This window comes from Neofelis nebulosa, chromosome 1 (assembly GCF_028018385.1).
Source record: "Neofelis nebulosa isolate mNeoNeb1 chromosome 1, mNeoNeb1.pri, whole genome shotgun sequence".
Lineage (NCBI taxonomy): Eukaryota > Metazoa > Chordata > Mammalia > Carnivora > Felidae > Neofelis > Neofelis nebulosa.
This window is the reverse complement of record NC_080782.1, coordinates 81,629,155-81,651,681: the sequence shown is the minus strand read 5'-3', so window position 1 is coordinate 81,651,681 and position 22,527 is coordinate 81,629,155. Positions and strand designations below refer to the sequence as shown.

The following is a 22,527-nucleotide window of genomic DNA, read 5'->3' as shown; positions in this document are numbered from 1 at the left end:
CTCTGGGCTGATGGCTCGGAGCCTGGAGCCTGTTTCCGATTCTGTGTCTCCCTCTCTCTCTGACCCTCCCCTGTTCATGCTCTGTCTCTCTCTGTCCCAAAAATAAATTAAAAAACGTTGAAAAAAAAATTAAAAAAAAAAAGACTTGCATGGGTACATTGGCTGAAAATAAAGCTTACCTGCTGCTAGTCTCTGCTCCTTGGACAGTTTTATTCTTTCCTCACTGTGTGCCAGCCAGAAGAACAGCTGTGAGCCTGTCAAGAGCTGAGGGGAGTTCTGTATTTGTCTACCAAGTGTCTGCAAACCTTGGGGCCATAGCTCACAGCACCGTGCACAGCCTACTGGGACTTGGTGAGACAACAGGAAGAAGGATTAAATGAATAACAAGTGTATTCAGGACAAAATAGAAATAAACCAGGTAGGGAGTTGAGTGGTGACAAGAAGAGGTTACCTGATGACTAATTGGGAAGAAGGACAAAAGCTGTGATCCTGAAGGACAGGGTGGAGCAACACGTGATGTGGGTAACTGCTGTGGTTGCTGAGTCTATCCCATCAGGTGCTTTTTTCTTTTTTAACTTTTTCTGGTTTATGCCCTTGAGCTGTGCACTGGATGTGATGACTCAACTGGTAAGAGCCAGATGGTTTTCTACTATATCTTTATGGGAGTCCCCAGAAAGACAAAAATTTGAACTTTAAGACATCTTCAGTTGCCTTGAAATTTTAATTCTTTCTGTTTTTTTGTCTTTTTATGCTTCTTAATGAGGTATAATTTACATAAAATAACAAGCACAGATCATAAATGCACAATCTGATGAATGTCGACAAAGGTGCATACCCATGTAACCCACACCGCAAACAGGTTAGAAAATATTGACACCAGCTTAGAAAGTTCCCTTGTGCCCCTATTATGTACTCTGTTTCTGGCTTCTTTTTTTTATTTTATGTTTTAACATTTATTCATTTTTGAGAGACAGACACAAGAGTGCGAGTAGGGGAGGGGCAGAGAGACAGGGAGACACAGAATCTGAAGTAGGCCCCAGGCCCTGACCAAGTTGTTTTGTCTAAGATATTTGCCCATTTTCTAATTGGGTTGATTGGTTTTGTCCTGTTGGGTTTTGTTAGTTCTTTATACATTCTAGGTACTAGAATTTGTTGAATTTATCTCATCAATTATTGAATACAGGGTTTGCAAAATTTTTCTCCCATTACGTAGCTTATCTTTTCATCTTTTAAACAAGGGCTTCCACATAGCAATAGTGTTCATTTTGATGAGGCCCAACATACCCGTTTTTCATGGTGTGGATTGTACTTCCTGTGTCAAGCCTAGGAACTCTGCCTAGCCCCAGATTCCCAAAATTTTCTCCTGTTTTTTTCTAAAACTTTTATAATTTTACATTTTAGATTTATATCCATGGTCCATTTTTGGTGGATTTTTGTATAAGGTGTGAAGGTTAGGTCAAGATTTGTCCCTTTGCCTGTGGATGTCCAATTGCTCTGACATCATTTGTTAAAAAGGCTGTACTTCCTCCATTAAATTGTTTTTGCACATTTGTCAAAAACTAGGTCAGCATATTTGTGTAGGTCTATTTCTGGGTTCTCTCTTATGTTCTATTGATACATGTGTCTATACTCTGCCTGTGCCTTTCCAAATGGTAGAATAAACTTGTTAGATAGATAGATAGATACATACATACATACATACATAATAGATAAGAGGGGGAGAGAGAGAGAGAGAGAGGGATAACCAGCCAAACTTGCTGGAAGTTTTACAGAAATTTCATTAAGCCTATAGATCTCTTCGGGGAGAAGTGGAATCTTTACTCTGTTGAGTCTTCCAATATGAAAACATGGTATATCTCTCCATTTATTTAGGTCTTTTTTAAAAATTTCTTTCACAGAAGTTGTAATTTTCAGCATATAGATCCTATACATGTTTTGTTAAGTATACACTTAAGTATTTTATTTTTTGGAGTAATTATAATAGTATTGTATGCAGTTTCACATGCTATTGTTAGTATGTAAAAATAAGATTGATTTTTGTATGTTGACCATGTATGCTGTGACCTCACTTATTAGTTCTAGGAAGGTTCTTTGGTGGATTTCTTGGGACTTTTGACATAGACAATCATTTCATATGCAAGCAAAAATAGTTTCCTTTATTCCTAATTTGTATGTTTTATTTCGTTTTCTCAACTTATAGCAGTGGCTAGAAGTTCCAGTATCCAGCGAGTGGCTAGAAGTGGCTAGAGTGAACATACTTGCCTTGTTTCTGATCTTAGGGAAAAAGCATTCAGTCCTTCAACATTAACTGTGATGTAAGGTTTTTATAGATGCTACTTACTGTGGGGAGGTAGTACCTTAACTTAGTGAAAGGTTTTATCATGAGTGGGTGTTAGATTTTGTCAAATGTTTTATTCTGTGTCAAATGATATGATTATATGAGTTTTCTTGATTTTTATCAACCTTGTTGATATGATGGATTACTTTGATTGATGTTGGAGTAATGAATCAGCCTTGCACACTCAGGATAAATCCACTTGACCATAGTATGTAATTCTTTTAAATAATTTTTAGATTTGATGTGCTAGGATTTTGTTGGGAGTTTTGTTTATGTTGTTGTTTTGTGTAAAGTCGTGAGAAATATTAGTCTGAAGTCTCCCTGTTTGTGCTGTCTTTGTCTGGTTTTGGTATTAGGATAATACTATCCCAATAAAATGAGTTGGAAAGTGTGCCTTCTATTTTCAGAAAAAAAAGGTTGTATAAAATTGATGTTAATTTTTCTTTAAGTGTTCACTGGAATTCTCCAGGTAAACCATCTGAGTCTGGAGATTTCTTTTTTATAAACTATTACATTATGAACTCAATTTCTTTAATTATTATAGGACTATTTGGATTTTCTGTTTCATCTTAGTTGAATTTTGATAATTTGTGGTTTTTCAGGAGATTAATTAATTTTTCCTAAGTTGTCAATTTATGACCATAATGTTGTTCAGAGTGTTCCATTATCTTTTTAATAATTCCAAGATTTATAGTGATACCCTGTTTCATTCCTGATTTTGATAACTGCCCCACTGTCTTCCAGTGGGGAAGAGAAGTCTATGATATGTGAAGGTGGAGAGTTTCTTAGTCAGGCACTTGTGACAGAATCTCCCTACAGATACCCCCCCAGAGTCTCTGGGCAGGAGCAAAGAAGCTTCCTGGTTGGGCCACATGTTTTGGTGGGGTCCTTCTTGCCAGTTCCTCCCACTAGCTTTGATATCGGTAGGTGGAAGGGGGGCATATGCGGTCTCCAGTCTGGTAAGGAGAGAGAGCACTTGTTGGACACTTAGTGCTAGCAGTTACCTCTAGCTCTATTCCTTCTGTGATGAAGTTGGGTTGGTTTCAGAAGGATGTTTTCAGAGGGACTTTCTTTCAGTCTAGTGGAGTAAATGAGCTGACCAGGGCTCCCTTCTATTGCTAAGCTGGTATCCAGGACATACCAAGTCTGGGTCACCTTCTTCTGTTGGGTAGGGCCTGCAAAATACCCTGCCACTGTGCTGTTTCTCTCAAGTCAGTTTGCCTTCTTCTTATCACCTTTCTGAATATCCTTTGGCTGTCTCTTGAGTTATTTCCAGGACTTACAGTTGCACTTTCTGGGGATGAGCAAGGAGAAATAGGTCTACACCATTTTTTCCAGACTGGAAGTTATGTATACTCTTAACAGAGGAATTGTGTTTGGTTCTCAAATGTCTACTTTGTGTGTTTAGAAACTTAGTCATTCTAGGGGCAAAAGTCATCATTGCAGAATAGTTCCCAGGCATTGCTGCTCTGAGGCAGTGGCACAACTCTCAAGTTTCTTCTGGGACTTGATGCCTGAATCTGTCAGAGAAACAACTGGTAAGGATAATCAGTCAACAGGAGATTGTTTTTTAAAAAGGTCACTTTTTAAAGTCACTCAAGTACCACCACATGCATAATTATCTTCAGTTAAATGTTGCATATTATGAAATCTCCTTCCTTCTCTTTCCCCTTAAAGCTTATCTAAAAATGAATCTTAACTGGATTTAATATTTCCATAAGACAAAAGAAAGCAACTTTGAAGGGACTTATATGGGGTCTTACCATACCTCTTTATTTAAAGTTTTAGATTAATTTCCTCCAAAACTGAATAGTGAGAGCCTCTCTATTAAAATGCAGATTTGGTACTCAAAGAGCAAACCATAAATCAAAACCATGGGTTGAAATGAATATGATGAAATTTATTGGGAATAAGGATAAAACCTTTTACTTAGGTACAAAATGGTCATTAATAAATACGTAGATGGGGAAACAGTTCAACAACAGTTTATTTGAAAGCAGAATAAAGGACTCACTTACTGTGACCTGAAAAGCTATTGTAATCATAATATAAATATCAGAACCAGAGTTACCTGGATGGCTGTTGGTTAAGTGCCTCACTTAACCTCACTGAGCCATTGGCTCAGGTCATGATCTCACAGTTCTTGAGTTCGAGCCCTGCATCGGGCTCTCTGCTCTCAGCACAGAGCCCACTTTGGAGCCTCTGTCCCCCCACCCCTCTGCCCTACTCATGCTCTCTCTCTCACTCTCTCTCAAAAATAAATAAACATTAAATATATATATATATATATATATATATATATATATATATATATATATATATAATCAGAGCCAGGAGCAAGAGTTAAAATCCCTTCAAGCTCTTTTGTAGTATTGCTCCAATTTTAATGTGCATGCAGATTACCTGGGTATCTTGTAAAACTGAAGATTCTGATTTAGCAGATCAGGAGTAGGGCTTGAGAGTCTATGATCTAACCATCCCCAGGTGCTGCTGGTTCTGTCAGTCAGTGGACCACACTTTGAGGAGCAAGGCCCTATACTATGCAGATCATTTCTAGGGTGAGATATTAATTTATAGGCAAGCAGCACATCTTAAGAGAATCTGAGAATAAATTTGCTTAGAGAAGATAAGGCAGGATAGTTTGAAGTTAGATACTAAGGTTCATGAGTAACAGTAGAAAGGTCAACCCTTAATCAGGTAAGAGCTCTTTCACATTGAGAATATAAACCATCCACAGAAACAGGCAAACAATTTAACAGTAACAACAAAAATCTCACAAGACCAAACACGGATAACCAATTAACATTTGAAAAGATGTTTGGCCTCAGCAATGATTATGGCGTGCAAAATAAAACAACGATGAGATACCATTTTTTTTCAGCTAGTGTAGACAAAAATTTAAAAGCTTGATGTAGTCCAGAGGGAAAATAGGGTTTGTCATACATCGCTGATGGAATATAAATTACCAAAAGCTTTTTGAAAAGTAATCCAGCATTATTTACTAAACTAAAGAATGTGAATATATTTTGACTTAGCATTTCCACTTGTGGGTATGTTCACTAATGAAATAAATCCAAAATTATGGATATACTTACAAAGATATTTAACTGCAATGTTGTTGTGGGAAAACGCTTGGAAACTACCTGAATGTCCTCAACTAGTGACTGACCAAATTGTGGCATATGCAACATAAGGGAGAATTTTCTATAAATTCCTACCTTCCAAGGGTGGACTGATGAGGTAGTAAGCTCCTTGCACTAGAATGTTCAATCATAGGCCACCAGAAATACTATTAGTGTAATTTTTGTAGAGGTGAGACAACAATCTGTATGATTTCTGAGTTTCCTTCTGACTCTAAAACTCTGTGATTCTATAAATTGGGTACAGTGAACCTCAATAAAAGAAAGGAAGAAGAGGAAGGGAGGCAAGTTTCCTATCCTATTTTTATCTGCTTTCCTCAGTTTACAATTGGGACTTTGGCAGCTGGTTTAAGAGGTGGAGTATTTCATTCGCATGTATAGAGGCCAGCAACTGAAGTTATTTGTTTGAATACATAATAAATCAAGAAAAAAATGGTTATTGGGTTCTCTATCCCTAGTTATTGAAACAAGATCCATATTTCAGAAAATTCCTCCTTTATATTCATAGTCACTAACGGAAAGTGACTAATATGTGACTGGGCAAGAACACAGCGTCAAACACCCTGAGCATATGGATAAGTGACTCTCTGTGTGTCTAAAATCAATGGAGCCTGATGCCTGCTTCTTTGCCAGGAGCGTGGACCAGCATAAATCCACTTAGGGACAGGAGAACAGCATCTTATTATGTATTGGGATGGGGGTGAGCGGCTGGATGCCTGCATTTCCCTACATCAGTGGTTTGCAAACTGTGACACTTCCTCAGAGGTGCTTCTAGGGCCCAGCAAGCACTTGTTACAAGTGCTTAAAATATGTTTAAATAGTTATTTTTAAAATTGTAATTAAAAACTGAACTAGCAAACATATTAAAATGATATATGCCAAAATTTTAACACACTGGAAATCACCAAAATATTAATGTACATTATCATTGTCTGTTTAATAAGTAAATATTACAAATGTCAGTGTATAGGTTTGTATAAAAATATTTTTGCTTGTCTTACAGTGCAATATAATATTTCAATTGGAAAATAGGAACTTAAACTGCTAAAATTTTTGATAGTCACTGCCTCAGATCACAAGTTAACGAAGATAGAAAAGTAAATGTAGAGTGGTAAAGCCTGAGAAATTACTATTAGAATGGCTCATTCATATATAGTAAAACCTTGGATTGTGAGTAACTTGTTCTGTGAGTTTTCCACAAGACAAGAAAATATTTATAATAAATTTTAACTTGATAATTGACTAATGTCTTGCAATATAATTGTACGTGATGCCGAATGTCACATGATCACAACTGAGCCAATGGTTTTCTCTCTCTCTCTTGCTGAGGGACTGTGGGTGATCATCTCCTATGCTTGGATGCTCGGTCTCAGGCCATGGTGTTTGGCAACCATCAGTGATTTTTCAGAGCTCCAGGTGCTCAGAACTGGCACTTATGTATTTTTTGTCACTTCAAAGCACCTATGGACAGTACTTTGCTTTTCCGTACAAGAGTAAGCTTAGGAATTCTTTGCCTTATTCTAGGTCAGGCTGCCTGCAGATATAGACCCTTTCTTCTGATGCCTTACTGCCAGTTACATTAAATACAGTATATGACAAGAGTTTATTAATACTGTATTGTAGTCAACATCCGTGAGAGCATATAAAATGGCCCCCATTCAGAAAAAGATTCCCTTGAGCCAATAGATAGCAGTGAATTCCAATAGTGATAATGAAAGTTGTCCTACACAATGACCCTCCTCTCTCATCTCCCTCACACCAACCACAAAGGTTTTCAAAGGTAAGTGCAGGTTAATTTGTTTATTTTTCTTATATTTTTAATTTTCTTTATTATTTTGTCTTATATTACAGTATTCTAATCATTTTTATATGAATATTTGGGGGTTGTGGAATGACTCATCTGAGTTTCCATTATTTATTATAGGGAAATTTGCTTGATATACAAGTGCATTGAATGACAAAGCACATTTCCAGAACAAATTATGCTCACAAACCAAGGTTTTAGTGTATTTCTCAAATCTTTAACTGGTCCTCACCTCCTTTCAAACTTCCCACCTTAAACACAAAACTCTTTATTCTACTTTAAAACATTTGAATTTATTTTTATCTTTTCAGAATCTCAGGCTCATCTTCCCTCTTTTTTTTTTTTTTTTTTTTTTGTCATTTTGTGGGGAGAACAAGTGAGTACTGGGAACTGACTACAGTTGAGTTGAATGCTGATGATAAGGGTTAATGTGATGACTTGAATGATAGTTTCTATTCAAGGGAGAGAGTTCTTATAACACTCAATTCTTCTTCTATTGCAAACAGGTTTTCAGAAATTAAATAAGCTTGGAAACTTTCTAGCACAGGATTCAGAGTTTGACTGCCTAGTTTCAAATTCTAGGTCTAACATCTTTAATCCAAATCTGGTACCCTTTCTTCTATGGTATGCCTTCTTTCATAGCTGCAAGACAGAGCTGTGAAAGTTAAATGGGTGGCTGATTTTTTTTTCTCTTCATTATTTTTGGTAGATATGGAATTCTGATAGCACTTGACATTCATTCACTCCTCTAATATTTATTTTGTATAAACATGTAAGACCATTGGCAATGCCTACACTGTGCAAAGCAGAAGAAGAAAGGATTTTACAAAGAGAGATCAGTTAGGAAAACAAAACAAAATCACCCCAGTTTTAACAGATATATCTCACTAGCTCCCTGTAGACACTTTTATTATCCCATTTGACAGATGAGAAATTTGTGGCACTATGAGGTTAATTTTCTTGCCCAAGTTCACACAGCTACCAGGTGGTAATACCACTAACCCTGTAAAAGCCAATAAGAAGGCAGGTCCATAACTTCTTGAGAAGTACCTTTTGTTTTTCCCTGTGTCTAGAAATGATTTTTTATGTCTGGTTTAATTTTTTTTTCTTTAAATGGCTTTTTTAAGGTCTGAGAAAATAATATTTTCAATGGGTTGTGTCATACCGTAATATAACAATGGCAGGGGACTTTTAAATTGAGTGGCTGACAAGAATTATTGTAATATAAGGGGCATCTGGGTGACTCAGTTGGTTAAGTGTCAGACTTCAGCTCAAGTCATGATCTCACAGTCTATGAGTTTGAGCCCCATGTTGGGCTGGGATCTATGCTGTCAGCTCAGAGCCTGGGGCCAGCCTCAAATTCTCTCTCTCTCTCTCTCTCAAAAATAAACATTAAAAATTTTTTAATCATTATAATATAAGTCAAAAATGTTCTTTTTTTTTTTTCAACGTTTTTTATTTATTTTTGGGACAGAGAGAGACAGAGCATGAACGGGGGAGAGGCAGAGAGAGAGGGAGACACAGAATCGGAAACAGGCTCCAGGCTCCGAGCCATCAGCCCAGAGCCCGACGCGGGGCTCGAACTCACGGACCGCGACATCGTGACCTGGCTGAAGTCGGACGCTTAACCGACTGCGCCACCCAGGCGCCCCAAAAATGTTCTCTGATTAAACAAGAAACAGTTATCCACAGTGTAGAAGAGAAAGTCACATTTCCTAACCTGGGAGTTCAACGTCAATTAGAATCCAGGTACTTAGGGGAAACACACACAAGATCTTGATGCACTAACAGTGTGATGAGGAAGGCAGCTTATCTGAGAAATTGGGAATCTAGTAACCACTTGAAAGAAGACTATAATTTATAAAAGCAACCATTTCCTAAAGACAGCCATGTCAGTGATAGCTCTGACCCTGCAACTAGGACCAAAGTAAAGGACAAAGGACTGCAAATCCATAGTAGTAATTCCAGTATAAATTACGTACTGACTAGAGTTAATCAGGGGTTAGTTCAGAAAAGGTGGAATAGAGGAGTAACAATATTACTATTCATCAGACACCTACTAGGTATTAGCCAGTGACTCCGTTAAACACTGTCTATAAATTATGCCATGTAAACCACAAGAGAACACCCTGAAGCGTTATCTCCGTATTACGGATGAGGCAATAGAACTACATTAGACCACGTAACATGCTTACGATTACCGAGGTGATGAAACCCGTCAAGCTTAGACTTTAGGTTAGAGTTTAAGCCTGTGATCTTTCTACCTCATGAAGATTATTCAGCTATTACTGAACATAGAGTCTTATTTGTTTCTAGAAGTGCTCTGGTTATTTAAGCAGTAGAGTTTTGTCTTCAGAAAATAAGACTCATTCTCAGTTCACCACATCAGCTAGAAAGGTATATAAAATAGGTATGAAAAGCAAAATTGACCTGGCTTAACGGTAACCCATTACAGCTGCCAGAGGTTTTGACTCCTGGAGCTCAGAAGGGTCTATAGCTGGTGCCTAGAGTTTGCAAATCCCATATATCATAATAATGCATTCATTATTCATTGTTCAACAGGTAAAGGGCTAGAATTAAAAGTGATTCACTGGAGAAAACAGATAAAGACTTAGCGAAAGGATAGTCATTCTGTTAAGTATAGAGGGAAGAAAACAATAAGAAATATTATTTTTTGATTGGTTGCTACTCATGTAAGTAGATTAATATTCTGAGTGCCATCTGTGTGAGGAAAGAATTGTTGGGACCCAGAAAGAAAATGGTGGTTTCTTCTATTTCTAAAAGGCATTTGTGTCTTAAGCAGAAATATGGATAGAAAATGGGTAACAAATAAGAATTTTGAACATAATTAATCATAATAAATTATAAATTCAATTTCAGCTCTGTGTACATAGTCCAAGAGATTTAACTTCAAGAAAAAATTATGTTCAAGTCAGGAGAAAATAGCTGATTGAGAAACATTGACGATAAATTCCCAATACTACTAAGGTGAGAGCATTCTTCATTTTTGTTCTAATTGTGTATAATATTGAAATAAGGAATATTTCTGGAAGCTCTGCTTAGCTGTTTCAGATGGGCTATTTTTATGAAAAATAGTCTTTATTACAGATAATCATTCGTATGAGATCATAGATATGAAATGCGTTGCACTGTGCCTGCCATAGGTGTTGCTCAGCTGTTGTTTTTCCTTATTGGAACTCTAGCTGTTCAGACTTGTTCCGTGATCCAGCCTCCATTTAGGTGCTATTACCTGAACTGTAATCACTTCAGAGGGAATAATAACTTCTGGGGTATTGTTGTTTCTTTCATTAACCAAAATCTATACAATTAAAGTAGATGTGATAACCCATGCTAAATTCATATTTTCTTCAAAAAAAATAAGATATCAGTTCACCAGGCTTTGTCACTTGTTAACTATCATGGTCTAAGTCTAATCCTTTTCATGCTGATAAGAAGAAAAAAAAAGGTGCTTTTTACCAGCTGAATGAAATTACAGTAAGATAGCCAGAAAAATGATTTATGTTCTGATCCCAAGAGAGTAATCAATTTACACTCTGAAGCATGAAATCTGATTGCCCTTTTCTCTAATGTAAAACACCATGTACTACAATTTATTGGCCATAAAACTACTCATCCATAGTCAAAGCATTTTGCTCCATGATTTCTCTATGCAATCTTCAAAGAAAGGATTGATATGAAATTAATCAACTATTGACTCCATATAGAGAATCCCTGCCCACCTTTTTAAACTCTGCTTGGAAAAGAGACCTCCATAAATTATTATTGGAATTCTGCAGTTCGTGTCATAATTTATTTCCTTCCAATGCCTACTAATTTTTTAGGCCTCCAGAACCATGAATTTGTCTTTCCACATATCTTGTTTTCTTCCCTGGGTTATAAAGTTAGACAACTTTCCCGATTTTCAAGCTTATTACTGCAATTACCCTTTCTTCCAATGTCATTTTCATTCAGAAAAGAATGATTTCATTTACATTACTTTAAAGATAGTAGATTTCTAAATAATTCCAAATTCACTCCCTACTAATCTACATTACATTCAAATGTCTCGTTGATGCTTGTTACAAGAATTAGACTAAAATCTTACTGAACGTAAGATTTTCAAACAGTTTGAATAAAAGTGTTTCGATCTTATAGAAATAAATATTTGTGTAAACATGTCCAAAATTTTCATAATCTGAATAGAGCTATGTTCCATTATCAATCTCACATCTTGTCTGTGGTTTCTCTTATTCAAAAACTGGTATACGTAAAAATAGAAAGCTTAAATTTTTATTTTCAAAATGTTTTGAATCTTGAAGATTCACCTTCTCTTTCCAAGAAGTTTAATGTCACTGAGATTATTTTAAATACCACTTTCAGCTTTATGTGAAAGTCATTTTTACATTTGCCTTTAAATTTTTTTTTCTACTTAGAAGTGGGACATAACACCTATTGTCTCTGAGTCTGCAATACTGACAACTGGAAAAAAAAACAGTAACAATTTCAAGAGCAAAAAGTTTTAGTCACAATCTGAGAGGAAAAAAAATATTTAGTTTAAGGTTAAGTGATTCTTTTATTTTTTTTCATTTTGAGGGGAAGAAGGGGCAGAGAGAGAGGGAAAATGAATCCCAAGCAGGCCCAGCACAGAGCCTCAATGTGGAGAGGAGGGTGGGGTGGGGGGCTCCATCTCATGACCCTGAGATCATGACCTGACCCTAAAGCAAGTTGGATGCTTAACCCCTAACAGACTGAGCCACCCAGGCGCTTCTACAAAGAAATTATTCTAATAGCATAACTTCTCTTCTCAAGTACCAGGAGAATATAATAACTTTTAACATAACTATGGCTTTTCCTTGAGTATGTTCCATCTAGAGCAAAAGTCTTGCTAAATCATCAGCTCTCACCTCTATTTACAAGGGTCTGTCTTTGATTACAAGAAAACCAAATTTAGTAGTGCTCTGTACTCCAAGCACGTGTTTCTTATAAGAGGAACTGTCAGTTATAATCACTTCAAAATAGGTGTTAGAGGGTTACCAAGAACAACAATTTGAAGCTTCTAATATATCGGATGTGTAAAACTGAAACAAGATAGGTTTAGTCAAATAAGAATGGCAGACTTTTCCTGGAATTTGAAAGAGGCTGTTTAATACTGTTTCTGGTGTTCTGGTAACCAATATTAAAAGTCAGGAAATTTGTGAGTTTTATAATTTTTTAAAATTATGTTAATTTTGAAGAATTTTGTAATTTTTCCAGGGCAAGTTAAATTATTGAATCACCCAGTTCCTTGCTACACAAAGTATGGTCCATGAACCACACTGACATTGGTCTGGGGTCATGTTGGAAATACTGAATGTCAGACCTGATGCGGAATATTCATTTTCAATGAGATCCCCAGGTGTTGCAGAAGCATATAAAGGTTTAAGAAACACTGAACTAGTTAACATTGCTTCTTGCAAGGGCCAAAGCCTCATCATGACAGTTTGTGGGTCTGTATGCAGATGTAGACTGCTGTGCTGGAAATGGATCACAGGTGCACTCAAGCCCTCAGCCCTCAGAGCAGGTGGGTGGAGGCTGACTCAGCCAGAACCCCCAGAGCAGTCGCTACAGTTGCAGGTGGTCTTATCCATTAACCCCAGTGTGCCATATCCACATCATCATTTTCTATGTGGGCTGCTACATGAAAAAAGGTAGCAATGCACTGCTCTGATGAATTACATTTAATGGTATATTTTGATGGGAAGGATTAAAGAGAGAAGGTAAATAGAAAGGGGAAATCAAAGCTCTTGAATGCAGACAAATCAAAAGTGAGGAAGTCAGAATAAGCTTGGATATTTGCTTCAGTTCCCTAACTCCTTGCAAAGTTACATAAGTAGAGTTTATACAACAACCAAGCAATGTTGGAAGAATAGTTCCTGGCTGGCAAGGTTTCTTTTTCTTAGTTTTTGCTTTAATATAAACCAGCGTAGCCTAAAACATGCACAGAATTGTTTAGCAGTAAGCCCTTGGCAATGGCAACAGAAGAATCACTGAATAATAATGGAACATAGACCAAACTAGGAAAAAAAAAAAACATTTCTCTTATCCACATTTGTTGAAGCATTTGTCCAGTGCTTTGAAGAGAGTGGCTTAGAAGCTGATATAAGAAGCCAAATCTATAGCAATTGTTATTGTTATGCATGGGCTTTTATTTAGTTAATTTTTCACTTAATATTTTAATTCTTATTACTTAATATGGGTCTGTCTTTCTCAATGAACATTTTTTAAAGGTCAAAATTAAAGAATCCCACTGTCTTAGCTTCTCTCTTGTAGCACTGCAATGGCTTCAAATTGGTTTCTCTTGCTAGTTTCCCTCTTTCAAACCTATTATTCACATAATTATCTGAGAGACCCCTTGAGAATACAAATCCTTTTATGTCACTTTTTTGCTTATACTGCTCCAATGGCATTCGGAGCAAATTCCTTCATTTGTCATTCACATTCCCTTAGGACTTCTTGAGTCAACTTCCTTTGCTATTCCAGACCCAACTGCATTGCAACTATATCATACAGCTGTAGTTTCCCAAACATGCAGTGCTTTATAACGTCTCTGTCTGCACCTGCTATTTCTCCTGCTATCATGCTCTTTTCCTTCCTTGTTGACTTGGCAACACCTTTCTCATTCCTGAAGCTTCAGCTCCAGTGTCAGCTCCTGTAGAAAGTCCTCTCTCCCCCCCTTCTAGTAATGTATTCCCAGGGAACCCCATGTTGTCTCTATCATGGAATTTCTCACTGAGTATTGTCATCGGGACCAGATTCATGGATGCATTACCAGTACAGTTGCATAGAGCTCTGCTCTGAAGGGCCCCACACTTTATTTAATATTCTGCTGTCACCATCTTGAAATTCTTAATTTTATCTTTGAATTTGGGTTTTGCAAATCAAGTCACCTGGGACAGCAGAGCATGCACTTGAGCAGAGGAGATACTTTCAGTAATGGTGTCAGCCATTTTTGACTGCCCCCTTCACATAAAACAGTTGCAATGCCCCAAGATCACAGAATTCCAGTAGACCCACAATGCATGAGATTTCCAGAAGATTGAAAACAAGTACAAGATAAGCATGTTACATCTACTGCTAAGTAGGAAGCAACATTTACAACCCCAAAGAACATGCTCTCTATTCCAACTGGAGCTTGCTTGGAACACAAGAAGAAGACAGTAATGTTCTTAAAGAACAGTAATGTTCTAAAAATGAGCAACGAACCCTAACATCCTTTCCTATTCTTATTATTTCCCCATGTTAGCCAAACCCTTACATGGAAAATTATAACACACAAAAAAGGGAAAGATAGAGTAATCATAGTCACTTTAATTCTAGTTCTTCCTTATTCATTAGTAGCCTATAGGTGGCAAGTGGTGGTAGAATGCATGCATATCAAGAAGTGAAATGAAAATAGTTGAGTTAGTTTTGTGCAACGTTTCTACTGTCCCGGTAAAAACAAGATACTACAATTATGTAATTTCAGTGATTCTGCCTGTGAGTCAAATGCTTTCATATTTGGATTTTTTGAAGCTGGCACTGCACCATATAAAGATGGATAACAAAATTTATGCTAACAATTTAAATTTGTAATTTTCCTTTACTTAGAATGATATTAAACATCACATTAAAAAATAGTATGCCAAATCAAGAGAGCTTGTGGAAGAAAAAAAGTTTAAAATTTTTGCACTGCTAATGGTACTTTTTTCCTGATTTTTTTTAACAAGAGGCTCCACATTTTCATTTTGCAATAGACTGCATATTTGTGGTTCACTCCAGTTATAATTTGTTTTACTTCTCTGTATACCATATTAGATTAGGAGTTTCTTAAAGGTAGGGACTTTGTTTTTTATCTCTGTATCCCTACTGTTCCCATATAGCAGGCTCGCAAAAGATAAATGTCACATGGCAATTGCAGCTGACTTCCATATTTCCAGAAAAGGGAGACAAAAGAAGCAGTTCTCTCTCCAGATTGTGTCCTTAACAAAGTATATTTGCCTTGAATGTGCCAATATGGAGTAAGGAGAATAAAACCAATTCTCCAATCAATTGGTACTGGTTTTAAATACCTGCTAGGTCTGTAGTAGGCTTTGTGGGAAATTCACAGGGATTATATCTTGGAGTGATTTGTGAGATATGACTGCTTACTCACAGAAACACGGGATAGAAGGTAAAGATGGTTCATGCTCACAGAAGACATGTGCATTGAGACATAACAGGGGCTGGAAGAGTTGTGACAGATACCAAACTGGAGGTTTATCTAGATAGCAAAAGCAAAATTCCTGCATGAACAACCCCAATGGCTCAAGGTGAGGTAGGAAGGTCCTAAGGCCAGGAGGTGGCCTAGGTCACCAGATTCCTATCAAATAGGTCTTATCTGGAGAATTTATGTGCATGGACCTAGGCCCTGCTCATTAGTGAAGTAGGAATCAGAAGCAGAACTCCAGGCCCCAGGAAAGGAGCCCAGTCCTAGAGGGCATTAGCATAAAAGAAGTTTCCAAAAAAAGCCCGCAGCAAGGATGAGAGCAGGAGGCTGACCCACAACCAAGGCCAAGGGTGAGTGGGTACAAACAAGCAGTGACATCAATCTGCTCAATCACTTGGTTGGGGAGTGACACAGACCCCATGGGCATCAGTGAGTCCAGATAAGAATATGACCTACACAGCCAAAGAAATTATTTCAGAGGAATGAGAGGAAGATACACAAAACTTAGGAAATTTGTAAGTTTTTGTCACAAGACAAATACTTGTGAAACAAAATAGAACTAAATTTAGCCTGACATACAAGAGACAAATAATGGAGCTCATATTTTAAGTAATATGTGGAGTCATAGTGGGTTGGAGAAATGTGAAAAGGATTCCTGGACAAAATGGCATAAGACCTGGATGTTCAAGAAGGAGATACTTTGTGTCATAATAATGAGCCTACAGAATACTGCAGATGGGAATGGGCTCCATAAGAAGTCTGTGCCTGGGAATGTGGTGTGTAGGCAGAACGATGTGATAGAATAATGCCCCCCAAAATATGTCCATGTCCTACTCCCCAGAACCTGTGCATGTTACCTTATATAGCAAAAGGAATTGCAGATGAGAGCAAATTACTGAGGTGTGGAGCACATCCTGGATTATCCTGGTGGGCCCATTATAATCCCAGTGGCCCTTGCAAAAAAAGATGCAGGAAGAGTCAGAATCAGTAGAAGAGGTGACATGACAATGGAAGCGGGGACTGCAGTGACGTGGTCTGCGGATGGAGGAAGCCACCCTGAGGCAAGGAATATGAGCAACCATGAAAACGGGAAAAGGCAAGGAAACAGATTTCCTTCTCAGAGCCTCCCTGCGGAAACCTCCCTATCAACATCTTGACTTAAGCCCAGTCAGAAAGATTTTGGACTTCTGACCTCTAAAAGTGTGAGAGTTAAAATTGTTATTTGAGGCCACTAGGTGTGTTGTGGTTTGTTGCAGCGGCAGTAGGAAACCTGTAGAGGCACTAGGAAACATGGTCTAAGCTGCAAAGCTATTTGTGGCCACTGTGGATGTGTCAGTAAAAAACAGATGTAGCCAAGCAAATGATAGAACTCGATGCATGACGCCGTCTTCTGTGCTCCACATGCATCACAGTGGGGTGCCTCAAAAATAAGCTTTGGAGAGTGGAGGCCCAAAGCAGCCCACCACACTGTGTCGAGAGCCCTCAGATGCCAAGATAAAGGTGCTGGCAAGTTTTGGATGAGGCCTCTCTTCCTGGCTTGGAGATAGCTGCCTTGTCACTGTATCCTCACAAGACAGCTCTCTTATCATTATGTCCTCACCTTTCCGCTATGTGTGCACATGAAGAGAGAGATCTCTGAGATCTCTTCCACTTCTTATATGGACACCAGTCCTATTGGATCAGGGTACCACTCTTATGATATCATTGAACTCAAATTACCTCCTTAAAGAACTATTTCCAAATACAGTCACATTAGGAGTTAAGGCTTCAACATATGAATTTGGAGAGGACTCAATTGAGTCCAAACCAGATGATGACAATTAGGAATGCACCATCTTTTAACTTTAGGGTCTGTGACCTCATATTTATCATGTTATGAAGACTATATCAGGAAGCATTATGAAAGTACTTCCAGAACACCTTTTAATTTTCATGCATTTTCAAGATTTTCCTAATGTCACAATCTGCCCAGAAATTTGCCCATCTGCCCAAAGAAAGAGAAGGAAACCAGGTTGCACATTGTCATCTTTTCCTCATTCACCTATGTGAAATGCTAATTACAGAAAGTACAATGAATTTAATATTATCTTTTTGCAAAAAAAAAAAAAAAAAACATGTAGCTGGGTGCCTGCTGTCAGGATATAATTATACAAAGTGGATTTGGTCTCAAGCAAGACACGAAGGTTACCATCCCAGCCACATAAAGTGCCTAGGGAGCTCCTCTAATTACCACCAACTAGAGATTTAGTCTTCTATCTCTTTCAGATAAACGTCAGCAGCAGCAGCAGCAGCGACAGTCTGCACCTTCCAACATCACACTTCTTCATTAGTCTGCTCTGACTCACCCTCCTCACTGTCTCCCACCCAATAAACCTTCCATTGAGTGATTTATCTTTCCATGTACTGGGTGGCACTTAAACCACTGCCTTCTTTCTTCTTTCTCTAATTCCTACCAGATAATTATTCAGTGTCTCTGTCATGCAAGGATATTCATATATGCTGTTTTATTCAGGCCTCATTATGATTCTGCTAAGTAGACATCATCCCTCCATAAGTGGGTAAAGTGAGTATCAAAGCAGTTATGTGGTTTGGCACCAGTATTGAATCATCACAGTGGGCATCCAGAGGGAAGGGGAAGGAAAACAGGAAAGAGGGATGGGGGAAGGAGAAAGGGGAGAAATCTTCAGGAGTGGGGGATAGGAGTAGTAAAGTCAGATGAGCCTCACATCTGCCATCCCTCAGGATCAACATGGCCTTTCATATGCCCCAGAGGCTCTATACCCAGAGACTAATTTTATGGGAATTTATTGTAATAGGAACTTGTATAACCTGCTTGATTAGAATTGGTTGAACTTGCTGTCCAGACAGCAAAACTGTAGTATAATTCCATAAATAAGCTCTGGCTCCTATGCCTAATGAGAGCTTACAGTCACCCCGAAGGAAAACATCATCTATCTCTGCTGTTGATTTCCTTTCATCCCAAATGCATGAAAAGATACTTTTTAAGCCTTTTTTTTTTCATAGACTTCTCTCCATCCAAGTTGGAATAGGGCCCCAAATCTGTCCACAGACTGGCTGGTTCCCTGCACCTAGCCTCTACTATGACCAGGACCAAGAAGGACAGTCACATTCCTCCCATCTAAGCACTGCAGGAAACAAAATTTATGAGGTTGAAGAAAAGGGGGATCGGGTGGTTACAGTCCCAATATGCCTTCAGGCTGACTGCATTCACTGCTGTCTCCAGTGCTGAAATCAGTGCAAGTGTATGATTTCCAGTCTGTAAATTCAAGGTTTAAGCAGTATCTGTTTCTGTAACTCAGATGAAATATAAATTCAAGCATACATCTAACCACATTATTGGGAAATTCATCTGAGGTAATATTGGAACTCCTTGTTGAGGTCTGATAAGAACCTGGAAGTCTTACAATATGTCCAGGGAACATCTCTGTCCTCCATCTGCCTTTCTGGCTCTCCATTCTTCAATCCGTCATGGACACCGCTGACATTGCCTAAGCCCACAGTAGTCCCCTGAAGTCTGATAACTTTAAGTCAGGTAACATGGGAGGAACATAAATGTTCTGCAGAGGCTGAAAACCCCTTCCTTAGGTGCCTCACAATCATTTCTTTGATATATTGCCACCCATACAGAGTTGGGTGTGGGTATACCTACTCCCCACAAACCTCTCTCCCTTTCTCAACACAGGGAAATATTTTTGCCTCCCCTTTTCCTTCTTTCCTTTCCCTCATAGAGCTTACCCATTTCCTTCATTTCCCCTTCCTCTCTACCCCAAACATGGTGCATTAGTGCTTTATTGGGCTTGGGTTTAAAAACAAACAAAAAATAAGAAAACAAAAACAAAAGAAAAAAAGAATCTCAAAGGCCACTGACTTCAGACTGCAAATATGAAGTAATTGATATTTCTTCTGGATGTAGTGACTAAATTTGACCTTGGGCAAGTGAGTATACATGCAGTAATTTAACTAGGTTGTGTGGCTATAACCGAAGCATATGTCCAAGAAGAAAAGGTGTGATATGCCTAATGGGTCAGGGTGCAATGCATTGGTCCCACCAACCTTTGTTCCTTTCAGTTTTATTCTCTTTTTCTAGATACCTGCCATATATATGGTCTAAAAAGGAAAGATCTCTCATATACACATTGTACTCCTGATCAGACTTTGAACCATGGGTAGGCAACTAACTCAAGGTTAGCCAGTCACTCACATGGCCTCAAGCAAGAGCTCTCCCCTGTAAGGGAAGAAATGATGATTGACCAAGCATGGATCCTCTGCGTTACCAAGTGTGAGTTTAGAGACAGAAGAAAATCATTGATAATTGGAAGATCAGCAGAAGCAGAGATGAAAGGTAAAGTGACAGCAATGGAAAAAAAAAAAAAAAAAGAAAACAAAGGAAGAACAGTAGATTTCTGGAGCTGACCTAGTGACAGGACACCTGGTGGCTAGGGCTGGGTTGTCACCTAAAATATCTTCCAGTTCCTATTTTTTTGAAAGGCCTGGCTATATATTGTTCCTGTTTTCCTTCTTTCTCTGAGAATCTTTTCCACACAATCTAATCTAATTTTCTGAACAAACCTGAGCCACTCTCTGGTCCTGGTGACCTAAAAGAGGCTCACTCACATTTATTTGAAAAGAGCCTTCTAAGGTTTAAGATTAGATCATTTAAAGAACAGTCAACTATGACTCACAGATTAATAAACATTTCAAAGGGCAGCAAATAACAGACTTTTATTCTGAAGTTTGAAGATTAAGCAGTCCCAGATAAATAGCCACCAATGAAAACATCTTAAACTACTAACCCTCTCTGTCTGCTCCTCTTCCTCTAGATTTTGGTCTGTGTTCCTTCTGCTTTTCTTTTTGTGTACTCACTTCCCGTCTCCCCTGCTACCATTTATCTTGGATTATGGTAGCATAATTATCTTGATTCTCCCTTGATTTCTCTCTGTTTCTTCTCTTTCCTTGGTCTCTCCCTTCTGTGTGAATGTCTCTCTTCCATTCCCCTTCAATATCTTATTCCCTTACTCATCTTTTTCCCCCTTTTTCCTTATCTGGTTGCCTCTCCTCCCATCCTCCTTTTATTACTTTCCTTACTACCATATGTTAAAGACCACAAGATAGAAAAGAAATATATTCATTAGAATTTATTGTGCTTATCACATCTCATGTTCTATTTTCTTTATTTAATAGCAGGTGACATTTATTAAACAAAAGGGAATACCTAAACAATCTGCTTTGCATGTGTCCCTCAGTTGATTGTTTTCTCCAATATTCTATGGCCTTGGCAGAAAATAAAGGCTGTCCAAACCCAGGACTCTGCATAGAAGGTTACCAAGGAGACAATAGATTCTCTGGTCACTTTCTAGTTGTAAAAAAATGTTTTTAAATCTGCCTGGTGTTTAAGCTGAAAAGAAAAAAAAGTATATAATCAATTATTTACTAAATTAGATTATTAATCCAAAATGTACACAGCTGTTATTGCAGTGAAAATAGTGATTTTAGTTTCATTGCATAGCAGTTATCACTCTTGGTGGTGCTCTGGAGCTGATGTTAATTTTTTCTACTAGATTAGTTTTTTAATGTTCCCACGTTGCACATATCCTTTGTGAGTCTGAAAGTCAAGTTTCAAAATACGTCTCACGCTTCATAGACCAAGTCCAAAGCCCTTATCACTATTCTCACCCTTTTGTCAAATGATTAAAATCCCTGTTGACATTTAGTGTCAACAGAGAAAGTTATCCAGCATTTGGTGAGCATTACCCTGCCAATTACTCCTGTTTGTATCCAAGAGCATAGTCACCTGCCACCTAGTGTCTTAATAAAAAACTGCAGTAATGATCCACTTAGACAAGGTCTTTTGGGCTGCCTCTGAAATCCTCTTTGAACTTAGCTTCAAGCTCTTCTTGATGGCAGGCAGTTTTCTCGATAAAATACTACTGATCTGTCTTCTCCATTTTGAACAGCAGAATTCCACCTGTCACAGTCGGGTAGGGTCCCTCTGGTCTATATGGAAGAATATCCAAAGGAATGGTCTGACTCAGAACCTTACAGGAGAGCAAAGTATGGTTGAGAATTGCTGAAGCGTACCATGGAATAAAAAGCATATAAAGTGTATACAGCTGTCAGTATACAGTATACAGTATACAAATGTCATACTGTTAACAATAGTTCTATGTAGCAATTGAAATGACATTTTAATTTAATATTTCACAAATGTTTAAGTGTCTACTATGAGCTGGGCACCATGCCAGGCACTGGGAATGAGGCAGTGAGTATTAGAGAGAGGCCCTGCTGTCATAAAGCTTGTGTTCTATGGAGCAAGAAGGATAACAAACAAGATTAATACTCATCACGATATATATTATCAAGGAAATAAGCAGTGTCATGAAATAAGCTTATTGGAGAAGATGGCTTTGTTAAAGGTAGTCAGGGAAGGCATTTCTGAGAAAGTGGCACTGAATGAGACTCAAATACTGAGAATATACCAGGTCTAAAAGTAGCTGGGGAAAGTCATTCGAGTGATCAGCAAGCGTAAAGGCCTGGGAGAAGAAAGAGGTCTGGTGTGTCTGAGGGCCAGACTGAAGGACAATGCAGTTGCAATGTAATGAATGAGGTTAAGTTGTGTTTGATTCTAAACATTGCTGACTGGGGGCATAAAAAGAATAAAATTTTTCTATGAGATTTAAATTTTGAAATCAATGCATAATGGATCATATATTTATTGGGACTCTTTAAATGAAACCAAATTAAGAGGAAAAAAGTTTTATTGTGGGAGAGGGAGAGGAATTTAGTAGTTTTCATAATCAGAAAGGACACAGGTATATCTGGGGATTCTGGAACTACAGACTCTGTTACTGGCTCCTGTTTGTCTGCTTATCTTTGAATGTTGAATTCAGTCTCTCTTACCACTAGGACCGTGGATGCTGGTAGCTCTGACCTGACATACAGCATCCTGATCTAGAACTTTTTACCTCCTACCTCAGTCTGAAAAGCCCAAGAAAGGACTCTG

General features: G+C 38.0%; 1 long non-coding RNA gene across 1 annotated transcript in view; it reads left to right on the top strand.

Moving 5' to 3' along the window:
* The first annotated feature begins 10,160 nt into the window (after window positions 1–10,160).
* The window catches only part of LOC131510050 (uncharacterized), a 64,901-nt gene continuing 52,534 nt past the window's right edge, over window positions 10,161–22,527 (top strand). The window contains exon 1 of the long non-coding RNA XR_009260877.1: window positions 10,161–10,270. This is a non-coding gene — a long non-coding RNA (uncharacterized LOC131510050). The remainder of the gene's footprint in view (window positions 10,271–22,527) is intronic.